We start from the raw sequence: 12417 nt of genomic DNA, 5'->3' as shown, positions 1-12417 counted from the left end.
GTATATTAAAAACAAGGATAACAAAAATCTTATAATATTAACTATTACAGAAAAAGTTCTTGAGAAGACGCAATAATTACTGCTGTCATACACACAACAAAAGAGACATGAACAAACATTTAATTAATATACTAAGTAGCATATAAGGCTAGCATTGAATATAATGCAAATGAATAGAGCCCTTTTCAATAAGATGAAAGGTAAAAACAAGGATGTTCACTATATCCACTACTGTGATATGATGATAGAAATGCTTGTCATACTAATGATAGGAAATAAACATAGACAAGTAGGAAGTGAAATGATAGAGAACCCTAAAGTCAAATAAAAACTAATTGCAATTGAAAACTTTAACAAAGTTGCAAGATGCTAAATAAATTCACACAAATCATGACTATTTCTCTATATTTTCAGCACAACCCAGCAGAAAGCAATAGCCAGAGATACTCCTTTTAAAACAGCTAAAAATGTGTAAAATATTATTATTTCAGAAATGAAGATAAGCTAAAGATTAAAAAGAATGAAAAAGATCAATAATATTAAATCAATTTGAAAATGTATTCAGTGTTCCACACCTGTAGACTTCTCATCTTAGCCAAGTCATAGGAGAAGGTAATTCCATACACACACACACACACACACACACACACACACACACACACACACACACACACACTGATTTCACAATCATTCTTTATAATTGTGACATTTACTTTTAATTGTTATGTCATTTTTCTTTCCATTTTTGTTGTTGCCATTGTGTTGCTTTCTTGGCTATACTTATTTTACTTTCCATCAGTTCAATGAAGTCCTTCCATACTTTTCTGCATTCATCTTATTTGTCATGTCTTTCAGCAAATTAATATTCTGGTAAAAAAAATGATGTTCCACAATTTTCTTCTAGTTTTTTTATGCTGCTTTAAAAAAAAGCACTATCTGGGGCAGCTAGGTAGCACAGTGAGTAAAGCGCTGGCCCTGGAGTCAGGAGGACCCGAGTTCGGTTCTGGCCTGAGACACTTACCCACACAAAAATACTAGCTGTGTAACTTTGGGCAAGTTACTTAACCCCAATTGCCCTCCAAAAGGCAAAGGGAAAAAAAAGCATTATCAATTAAGGGTGTGCCCATCAATTGGGGAATGGCTGAACAAGTTGTGGTATATGCATGTTATGGAATACTATTGTGCTATAAGAAAAGAGGAGTAGACGGTCTTCATATTGACCTGGAGAGGCTTATACGAACAGATGCTGAGTGAGAAGAGTAGAACCAGGAGAAATTTGTACACAATTACAGACACAACATATGTGTGATGACCAACTTTGATAGACTGGACTCTTCTCAGCAATGCAGTGATATAAGTCAATATCAAAAGACTCATGATGGAGAGAAAGATGTGCATCCAGAGAAAGAACTGAGTTTATATCCAGATGGAAGCAAAATACCTGATCTTTTTCCTTTTCTTGTTTGGTCTTATGTCCTCTTTACCATTTTTCATTCCATCTGATACAATCCATCTTTATAACTTGACTAATGTATAATGTGAAAGTAAAAAAAAGCACTATTATAAATATTTTGTTTATGAAGACTTTACTTTTGTTGGCACATATAAACCAACTTTCTTGCTATATATGCATCTAGTAGTACAATGTCCACTTAGCACCTGCTAAATAATTAGTGCTTAATAAATCTTTATTGACTGGGTGAAAGATCATGCCCACATAAGTCATTTTATTTACATAATTTATAAATCTTTCTAATCAGTATTTTTATAATAAATAGCTCCAACCCTAATGTACTGTTGTGCTTATTTTCCCATAGCCCCTCTAATACTGTTTATTCCTTTTTGTTCATCTTTAACAGTTTGGGAGGATAAGATGAAATCCTAGAGTTGCTTTCATTAGTTTTTGTTTTATGATTAATTGTTTGAAAATTCTTTCATATGTTGGCAAGAATTTATAATTTTGGAACCATTTTTTCATATGTTATTTATATTATGACCACTTATGTAGTCAGGAATGCCTTCTATTTTTATACATAAACATATACATATATGCTTTTAGATAGATAGATAGACATATATATTATATAAATGTATTATGTAATATATATGTAAAATGTGTGTGCTTATGTATATTACATATGATGTAATATTATATATAAGCACACGTGCTTATTATCATGCATATAATAATTATAAACATGCAAATATTATGCACATGTGTGTATTTTAATGACTAATATATTCAATAATTAATATTGTGTGTTTATATATTTACATGAACAATTTCACATTAATATGTTGCATATAAAATTTACATGCATTGTACACATGTACATATACATTCTGATGGTCTATACATCTTGAATACTAAATCTTGTTAGTAGACATTGGAGAGGCATTTAACACTGATTGTTCCATGTGCAACAACTACTAGTAATAACTCTGGTGAAAATGTTTATCCTGAAAAGTATTCCAGGTTAAGCATATTCAGCAATGGGAGACTACTTCTACTGCTGGAGGAAACTAGAGAAACTGCAGTGAAAATGAACATTTAAAGGCATACTATATAGGGATCCTAAGGACACCTACCATGCTTAGGATTGTTGTCTATGAGTCTTCTTTTGTTTTGTTTTCTTTGACGTGGTTTTGGTTCTGGTGTTGTTGTTTTTAATCTTTCATTTGTTTATTTTAAATCTTCAATATTCATTTCCATGACACTGGAGTGACAAACTTTCTCCCTGTCTTTCCCCTGCCCCACCTCAAAATAGTGAGCCTACTGAATACCTCTTCCCTCCATCTGATCTCTCTTATATCCTCCCCTATACCCCCCTCTAACTTTCTAATAGGGCAGGATGGATTTCTATACCCCAGTGCCTGTATATATTATTTCCCAGTAGCATGTTAAAAAAAAATTAACACTTGTTTTTAAAACTTTAAATTCCAGATTCTTTCTCTTCTTCCCTCCTCACCCTCTCCCACTGGGAAGACAAGCAATTCAGTATAGGTTGTACATGTGTAGTTATGCAAAATGTTTCCATAGGAGTTCTATTGTGAAAGACTAACTGAATTTCCCTACATCATATCCCTCCCCCACTTATTCTGTTTTCTACTTTGGCCCTGTTCCTTTTCAAAAGTGTTTGTTTCTAACTACTCTTTCCCCTAGATCTGCTCTCCCTTCTGTCATACCCCCTTTTATCCCGTAACCCCCTTTTTTCCTGTAGGGTAAGATCCCCAATTGAATGTGTATGTTATTCCCACCTTAAGCCATATTCAATGAGAGTGAGATTGACACATTCCCTTTCACCTTCCATTCCCCTCCATTGTAACAGTTTTCTCTTGCCTCTTTTATGAGACAATTTACCATATTCTGTCTCTCCCTTTCTCCTTCTCCCATTATATTCCTCTCTCACCTCTTAATTGTGTTGTTTAGATATCATCCCTTCCTATTCAACTGATCCTGTGCCCTCTGTCCATGTATGCATGTACACATATATTCACACACTCACATATGTATTTACATTACACACATACATACCCTTCTATACATACATAGATGAATGCTTATATATATACATATACATACACACACATATATTCCTTTCAACTATCCTCATACTGAGAAAAGTCTCATGAGTTACAATTAACATTTTTCCACATAGGAATATAAATATTCAACTGTAATAAGTTAATTATGATTTCTTCTCATGCTTCTCTTACTTCTTGTATTGGGAAGAAAACATTTTATGTTCAACTCTGGTTTTTTCATCAAGTATACTTGAAAGTCCTCTATTTTATTTAATGGCCTTATTTTCCCCTGAAGCATTATACTCAGTTTTGCTTGGTAGGTGATTCTTAGTTTTAATCCTAGCTCTTTTACCTCTGGAATATCATATTCCAAGACTTCTATCCCTTAATGTTCCAGCTGCTAGATCTTTTATCATCCTGATTGTGTGTCCACAGCACTCAAATTGTTTCTTCCTGACAGCATGTAATATTTTCTCCTTGACCTGAGAATTTGGCCATAATATTCCTAGGAAATTTCTTTTGGGGATTTTTTTCCTGGAATTTGGCTGCAATATTCCTAGGAGCTTTCATTTGGGGATCTTTTTCAAGAGCTGATCAGTGAATTCTTTCCATTTATTTTGCCCTCTGGGTTCTAGAATATCAGGGTAATTTTCCTTGAGAATTTCTTGAAGGATGATTTCTAGGTTCTTTTTTATCATGGCTTTCAGGTAGTGCAATAATTTTTAAATTATCTCTCCTAGATCTATTTTCCAGGTCAGTGGTTTTCCAATGACATGTTTCACAATGCCTTCTATTTTTCCATTTGTTTGGATCTGTTTTGTAGTATCTTGATTTCTCATAAAATCATTAGCATCCATTTGCTCCAATCTAAATTTTTTTAAGCAATTGAGGTTAAGTAACTTGCCCAAGACTACACAGCTGGTTATTTTGTATGGGTGTTAAGTATCTGAGGCCAGAAGTGATCCTGGGTCCTCCCAACTCTGGGGCCAGTGCTCTTACTCTCTGTGCCACCTAGCTGCCCCATTCCAATCTAATTTTGAAAGAATTATTCTGTTCAGTTAGTTTTTGAAATTCCTTTTCCATCTGGGCAATTCGACTTCTTAAGGAATTCTTCTCATTGGCTTTTTAGACCTCTTTTGCCATTTGAGAAAGTCTTTTTTTAATATGGTGTTATTTTCTTCAGTATTTTTGGCGGTCTCCTTTAACAGGCTGTTGACTTTCATTTCGTGATTTTCTTGGATCATTCTCATTTCTCTTCCCAATTTTTCCTCCACTTCTCTTACTTGATTTTCAAAATCCTTCTTGAGCTCCTTCATGGCCTGTAACTGATTCATATTTCTCTTGGAAGCTTTTAATGCAAGAGTTTTGCCTTTGTTGACTTCTTCTGGTTCCATGTTTTGATCTTTTTTGTCCCCCAAAAATGATTCTATGGTCTGATTGTGCTTCTGCTTGCTCATCTTCTCAGCCATTTAATTGACTTTTGAGCTATTTGCCATGGTAGATCTCTGCTTCCAGAATGGAGAGAGCCGTGTTCCAAATTGCTGGGGTTTTTGTAGTTGTCAGAGGTTTGAGGAGGGTGCTCTCTCTACAGACATGAGAAGCTCTGGCACACTGGCCACACACCCCAGGACCACCACCAAAGACTGTGACCCAGATCAAGGCAGGTCAAGCAAGGGCAATTCCCTTCTGAATGGTCACTTGGTTCCCCTACAATCTGAGGTCAGGAGCTCCTAAAGTAGCCACCTGGAGAGACCACACTTCTGCCACTTCTTGTCCTGGGGGCAGAGGGCAGACTGCTCTCTTTTTTCACCCAGTTCCAACAGTGTCCCCCACTGACCTTTTACTTTCTCTTTGGCATTTATGGTTTGAGAAGTCTGGAAACCACCACAGCTGCTGGTGATTCACCCTCCTGAAGTCTACTCCAGCTGGTCTGGGACACCAGCTGGGTTGCCCTGGGTCCAGTCCCAAGTAGCTCATGTGGAACTGCCCACTGCTCCCAGCCTGATGTAATAGAATCTTCCTGCTGGCCTGCCAGGCTTCCTTCAGCAGGAGATTTGTTTCTCTCTGTCACTTTATGGATTCTGCACCTCTGAAATTTGTTTAGAATAATATTTTACACATGTTAGAGGTGGTTGTTGCAGGAGCTCATGCAATTTCCTGCTTCTACTCTGCCATCTTGGCTCCCCCCCCCTTTAACCTTCATTTTTACAAGATTTTGAGTTCCAAAATTTTCTCCCTCTCTGCCTTCTCTCCTCTATCCTGAATACAGTAGACAGTTTCATTTAATATATACATATGCTATCATATAAAACATTTCCCTATTAATCACAGATGAGGAAGAAGAAACAGATCCAAAGCAATAAAGAAAAACACAAGAAAGTATAAAATAAGTGAAAAAATATGCTTTGATCTGCATTCAGAGTCCATCAATTCTTTATCTGTATATGGTTACTATTTTCTTTCCTAAAGGACTTTGTACTTGTACTAGTCTTGGATCATTGTGTTGTTGAGGAAGGCTCAACTCAATCTGTAACTCACCATCACACCATCACATGTTATTGCTGATATGGTATAGAGTGTTTTCCTGGTTCTTCTCATTTCACTTCACATCAATTTGTACAAGTCTTTCCAGGTTTTCCTTTACTCTCTGTGTGTCTCTCTGCTACAGGTATGTTTCTTCTAAGCAGCATATTTTTGAATATTGGTTTTTGATCCACTGTGATATCATCTTCCATTTTATGGGAGAGTTCTGCCATTCACATTCACCATTATGATTACTACCTGCGTAGTTCCCTCCATTCTATTATTCCTCTTCTTTGTCCTCTCTCTCCTTTCACCTTTTTCCATATCATCAATATATTGCTTCTGTCTACCACCACCTTTGATCTGCCCTCCCTTCTGTCAGTCCCCACCCTTACTGCTCCTTTATTTAATCTCCTCCTCTCTTACTTCCTTGTTGAGTAAGATATATTTCTATATTCAACTGATTGTGTATATTATTGTCTTTCAGCCAGTACTGATGAGAGTAAGGATCAAGCAATACCCATTGCCCCACCTCCCATCTTCCCTTCTATTGTAATAGGTCTTTCTCACCTCTTCATGTGAGATAATTTACCCCATTCTATCTCTTCCTTCCTTCTGTCCCCATTTTACTTCTTTTTCTCAACTCCTATTATTTGTCATTCCCTCAAATACACCTTTTAGCCATTCCCTTTGTCTATGATTATGCCTTCAATCTATACTGCTAGTGATACAATTTTAAAAAGTTACAAATATCCTCTTCCTGTTCAGGCATATAAACAGTTTATTTCTGTTGAATCCTTTTTGTTTTCTTTTCCCTTTTTACCTGTTTATGTTTCTCTTGGGCCTTGATATTCAAGATCAAATTTTCTGTTTAGTTCTGGTGTTCTCCTTATGAAGGCTTGAAACCCTTTTATTTTGTTAGATGACCATTTTCCCCTTATGTATTTTGCTTAATTTTGCTAGATAAATGATTATTGGTTGTAGCCCTAGGTCCTTTGCCTCCAGAATATTATGTTCCATCAGTTGCATATGGGAGAGCTATAGTAATTTACTTATTACTTTTCCACCTTGGCTCCTGGAAATCCTCTTCTACATCCCAAGCTAAGTTTTTCTAATGGCATATCATTTATGGAACCTACCACAGTTAATACTTTGATGATTGTACTTAATAGAGATTCTACAACTGCAATAGCATTCTGGGAAATGGCCCAGTGAAAGAAATTTTTGGATGGAGAGAAGAACAAGTAAGAAGTGATATTACTATTCAAGAAAAACAATAAAAAGGATAGGATGACCATGGATTTACTCTAGGATACTGAAATTTAATGGAGGCAGTAGTAGCAATTAAATCCTTAAGCTAAAATAACTTAGCACCTTGCTATCAAGAGTAATTAGCTAAAGCAGGAAACTACCTGATGGCACACCTCTTCCTCCTAGCTGTCACATCACATTTGAACTTCCTTCTAGTATGAACTTGCTGTCTTCAACTCCTTCCCCAATACATTGACTGATATCCTTCTCCAGAGCAGCCTGTGTATATGCTGTTACTCCTCAGTAATTGTAATCACCTGTGGGGTGGGATTATTTCTTTCTGAGGTTGTTTACCACAGAATAGGATTATAACATCCAAGTACTTATTAAATGAGAGAGTTCAAGGGTCTCTCCTCCCATAGGGTCTTTTGTCTCTTTGGCCTCCCCCTCCAAAGTCAAAATGAATTTGTCTTTAAAAATAGACTTGACAGCCTCAGACACTTGACATGCTTACTAGCCATGTGACTTTGGGCAAGTAACTTAACCCCAATTGCCCTCCAAAAAGCAAAAATATAAATAAAAATATAAATAGACTTGAAGACATAATTCATTCTACTTGAATTAAATATATTTTGTGAGGCTTAGCCCCTATGATATTATGGCAATAATTTTATGTTCAAGAACACAGATGGTGTGGGAAAGAGCAGTTCAACTGGGCATCAGAGCATGTCAGTGGATAACCAGTGAATTACTGGCCTGGAAAAAATTAACGTATTTTTCTCCTTTGTGAAGACATATTTCCAAAGGTGAATATTGATAATCAAAGCATTTAGGTTCCCACGGAAAATTTTAGAAAAATTAAACTGCTACCAATGAAAGAATAAGAGTGAAAAAAATGAGTAGGCAAAAATTTTTCTTCCTGCAGCTACAAGATTCCCATTTCTTTTTCTTTTCTTTTACTTCTTAGGTTTTAAAAGTATCAAAAACCACAACAGAAAATAACAATTTCTATAAACAAAGTATTGGGACAGAAAAAGAGGATTACCTATGACTAAGTGAATATATTACATATAGCTTGCTTTTTAATACAAATAATAATAAATGCAATATATTGCTTTCAAAGCTGTCCTGTTTGTTTTCCTCTGAGCTTCCTTCAGTTTTCTTTTGAGCATTTAGACAGTTGTTTCTATGACTTTCTTTTCTATTTTTCTCCTTTTGGTAAATCTGTCACTAGTTCTCCTTTTTCCCTTGAGTCTCCCACCAATGAAAAAATAAAGATATGGTCCTTGTGATAAATAAGCACAGTGAAACATAACAAATTCACATTTTGATTATCCAAAATTACAAACCTAATTCTGCACCAGGGTGCTAGCAGTATCAGCAGAGACATGTAGCCGTGTAGGAGAGTTGTTGTAAAGAGACAATCAAAATAATCTGCATCAAATTGGAAGTGGGAAGTGAGGGAAATATTGATGAGTGATGACATCTAGATTATGAGCCTAATTAACTGGAAGGAGGGTGGCATACTTCCCAATAATGAGGAACTTAGGAGGGGGGCAAGATTTGAGAAGAATAAGGAGCTCAGTTATATACTTGTAGTTTTTAAGATCTCTTTGACACATTCTATTTGAGATGTCCCAAGAGAATAGATGATACAAGACTGGAAGCTGGAAAAGAAATTTGTGTGTGTGTGTGTGTGTGTGTGTGTGTGTGTGTGTGTGTGTGTAAATCATCTGCTTAGAGATGATAATTGAATCCATTATAGCTGATGAGATCACCAAGACAAATGGTATCAAGGGAGAAGAAAAGAGAGTGTAGGACAATCCCTGGGAGACACCCATGGAATCTAGCACAGAAGATTGGGAGATGTCAGACAGGTAGAATGAGAACCAAGAGACAGCAGTGTGATAAAATTCCCAAACATGGAATTTGCACTGTAAGTAGGTGGCCTTCTAAACTCTAACCATTCTGTAGTTATTTTGAATGGAATTTCTTTTTCTCTTCTTTTTGGATTTTATTAGCAACATAAAGGAAAGTTGATCATTTTTGTTAGTTTTTTTTCAAATATTCATGTTCTGTTAAAGATACTAATTGTCTCAATTTTTACTTTTGCATTTCTTTAGTTAGACTCATATAATCTGCAAAAGGGTATAATTTTTCTACCTTTTTGTCTACCTATATCTCTTCATTTCTTTTTCTCATCTTTTGCTATAGTTAGATTTTCTAGAACCATATAAAGAATAGTGGTGATAATTGGCAGTTGCTTTATCTCCAATCATACTGGAAAGTTCACTAGTTTGTTCTCATTATTTAAATGCTACTTCTAGATTTTAGATAATTCCTTTTCACTAAACTGTAATAAGAAAAGGTCCAGTTATTTTTATGACTTGTTCTTCTAGACTTTTTTCCACTTTTTAAAAACTACACTAACAGTCCATTATTTCCTATGCTTTCTTGTTATTTTGTCTTTTAAAAGTGAATGTTAAATTTCATCAAAAGCTTTATTTGCTATTGATATAGTCATATGATTTTTATGATCTTCACAATTAATATAGACTCTTGTGTTTACAAGTTTCCCAATAATTAACCAACCTTGCATTTTAAGTATAAATCCAACTTGACTATAACCTATTTACTTTTTGTTACATTTATATAACCTTGTTGTTAATATTTTATTCATTTTTTTTAATCTATATTCACTAGGAATGTTAATACATTATTTCGTTTTTCTAACTTTTCTCTCTGTACCTTAGGTATTATGGAAGGAGTATAATAGAATATCTTGTTTTTCCTACTTTTGCAATAGTTTATGTGATATTAGAGTTTTTGTCAATTTTTTTTGGAGGAATTGACTAGTAGATTCACCCAGTCTTCAGTACTTTTATTTGGATTTCCTTTATGGTTTGTGCAATTTCTTTTTCTGAGATCACTTTATTCAAATTCTCTATTTCTTGTTTTGTTAATGAGAGTATTTTATATTTTTGCAGATATTCATCAGTTTTTTTATGTTATTAATGTGGGGATTTGGGGTAGATAATTGGGAGAAACAATTTCTTATAGACTCCTTTATTGTTCATGTTATTTATTCTGTTTAATTTTTGATGATAGCTATTTTATTTTCCTTTGATATGGAAAAATCAGATAAATGGTGAATCTACCTTTTTTTCCTTAAAATAGTTTTAATTGCTGTTCACTAACTTAATTGATTTTTTATTTCAGTTTATTTTTTTATTTTTAGAATTTTAATTTTGGTATTATTTCAGGTTTTCAATTTGTTCCATTCATAGATTGTCTTTTTCATTTCAAGACCAATTGATTGATCTGTTCTTTCTCTTTTTTGTTTATGAAGGTGTTTAGAGATATAAATTTTCCACATAGGATAGCATTGGCCACACCCTCAAAGTTTTGATCTCATTGTTGTCATATTACTTAATGCTAGGTATGTTCTATATCATGTGTAATTTTTTAGAATTGAGCTATTTAGTCTGTAAATCATTTTTAATCCTTTCTTTTTCCAGACTTTTATTTAATATACTTTTTATTGCATTTGTGGCACATAAAGGAGATATCTATCTATCTAGATATATATGTATGTATTTATGTATGCATAGACATATATATGATTTTCAGCATTTTGTGAAGTTTTCAATGCAATTTTTTTTGTAAAGGAGCCATACAATGATAAAAAAAATGTATATTCATTTAAATTTCCCTTTTGAAATTACTAGAAAGAATTAACATCCACATTTTAAAAAAGTTTCCTTAACTTATATTTCTTAAATTTTTGTTAGTTTAGTCTAAGTCTAAAAGGCAAATATGAAGAAGTCTCTGGGTATTATAATGTTGTTGTATATAGCACCTGATAATACATTTAATTTTTCCCCTGTATTTAGATATGCCATTCTGTCCCCAAATGGTAATTATTTATGCCAATTCAACAATCCAGCATCTCCCATACATTCATTCCACAAAGATCTAGAAAATGCCTTAGACCATGTCTTTATAGGAAAATTCAAGGAATACAAATCACAGTGATTCATTTTTTCAAGCTGGGCCAACATAAAGAGAAAGGCTGAGATGCCTACAGATACCAGAAATGGAGATCACTAGGAGTGTACTATGTGAAGCTTTCCATGCCCATAGACTGAAAGAGGACTGCAGTTTTCCCCAAGGGCAAAAACAGATCCCAGACTCACACCATAGATGAGTAACCTATAGGAAAAGGTAGCAATTGAAAGTCTTCTTATACATTACCCAGAACAGACTGAGGAAGTGACATGTGTCCAAGGGTGTCATATGAAATAAGAAATGGTTGTGAACTTCAGGTGATGCACTGATTAAAACAAGTTCAAAAGTAAAGAGTAACTGTTGGGTTGTGAAACTAGGAATGGGTCTGGGTTTTGGCTTTAGCTTCCAGCCAAGCTGGAAAACTATCATGAATAACCAGGACAAGAATAATATGGCAAAGGGGTGCCTGCAATTCTATTGCTGGAAACCTTCTATGTGATAGGGGTTAAGGACAGCAGCAATCTTCTAGAACTTCCAAAGACTACCCACGGTGAGTGTTGCTCAGACCCAAACTTAAGACAGTAACTTGCTGAGGTAAGAACAGGAAGGCAGTGATTAGACTTTCCCAGATCACTTCATTTTTTGAGCACTTGTAGTTCCCCAGCCTGAGCTGCTGAGAGTTAAGTATAACACCACACTATATAACTCAAGAAAGCAGAAAAATCAAAAAAGACAAGAGATCAGTCCATATAATCCCCTTTAAAAGTGCTCAGACCCTAGTACTAACATAAAGTTCAAAATCAAGACATACACTGGAAGAATAAGCAAACAATAAAGAATCCCACCATGAAGAACTCTAGTGGAGATAGAGATGGCCAAGACATACACTCAGAAACAGAGAATCACTCTAAAACATCTACAAGGGAAATTAGAAGGAAAAAAAGCACTTCTAAGTCTAACCTTAATTCCTTATTTTCGTTGTTTGTTTTTAGTTTACAACATTCATTTCCACAAGATTTTCAGTTACAAATTTTCTCCCTGTGTTTCCCCTACCCATCACCAGATGACAGCAATCCTAATGAATATCCCCTCCCCCAATCTGCTTTCTTC

This window comes from Petaurus breviceps, unplaced genomic scaffold (assembly GCF_028583685.1).
Source record: "Petaurus breviceps papuanus isolate PSGF00001 unplaced genomic scaffold, PetGlider_PUasm1.0 171, whole genome shotgun sequence".
Lineage (NCBI taxonomy): Eukaryota > Metazoa > Chordata > Mammalia > Diprotodontia > Petauridae > Petaurus > Petaurus breviceps.
This window is presented reverse-complemented; position numbering follows the sequence as displayed.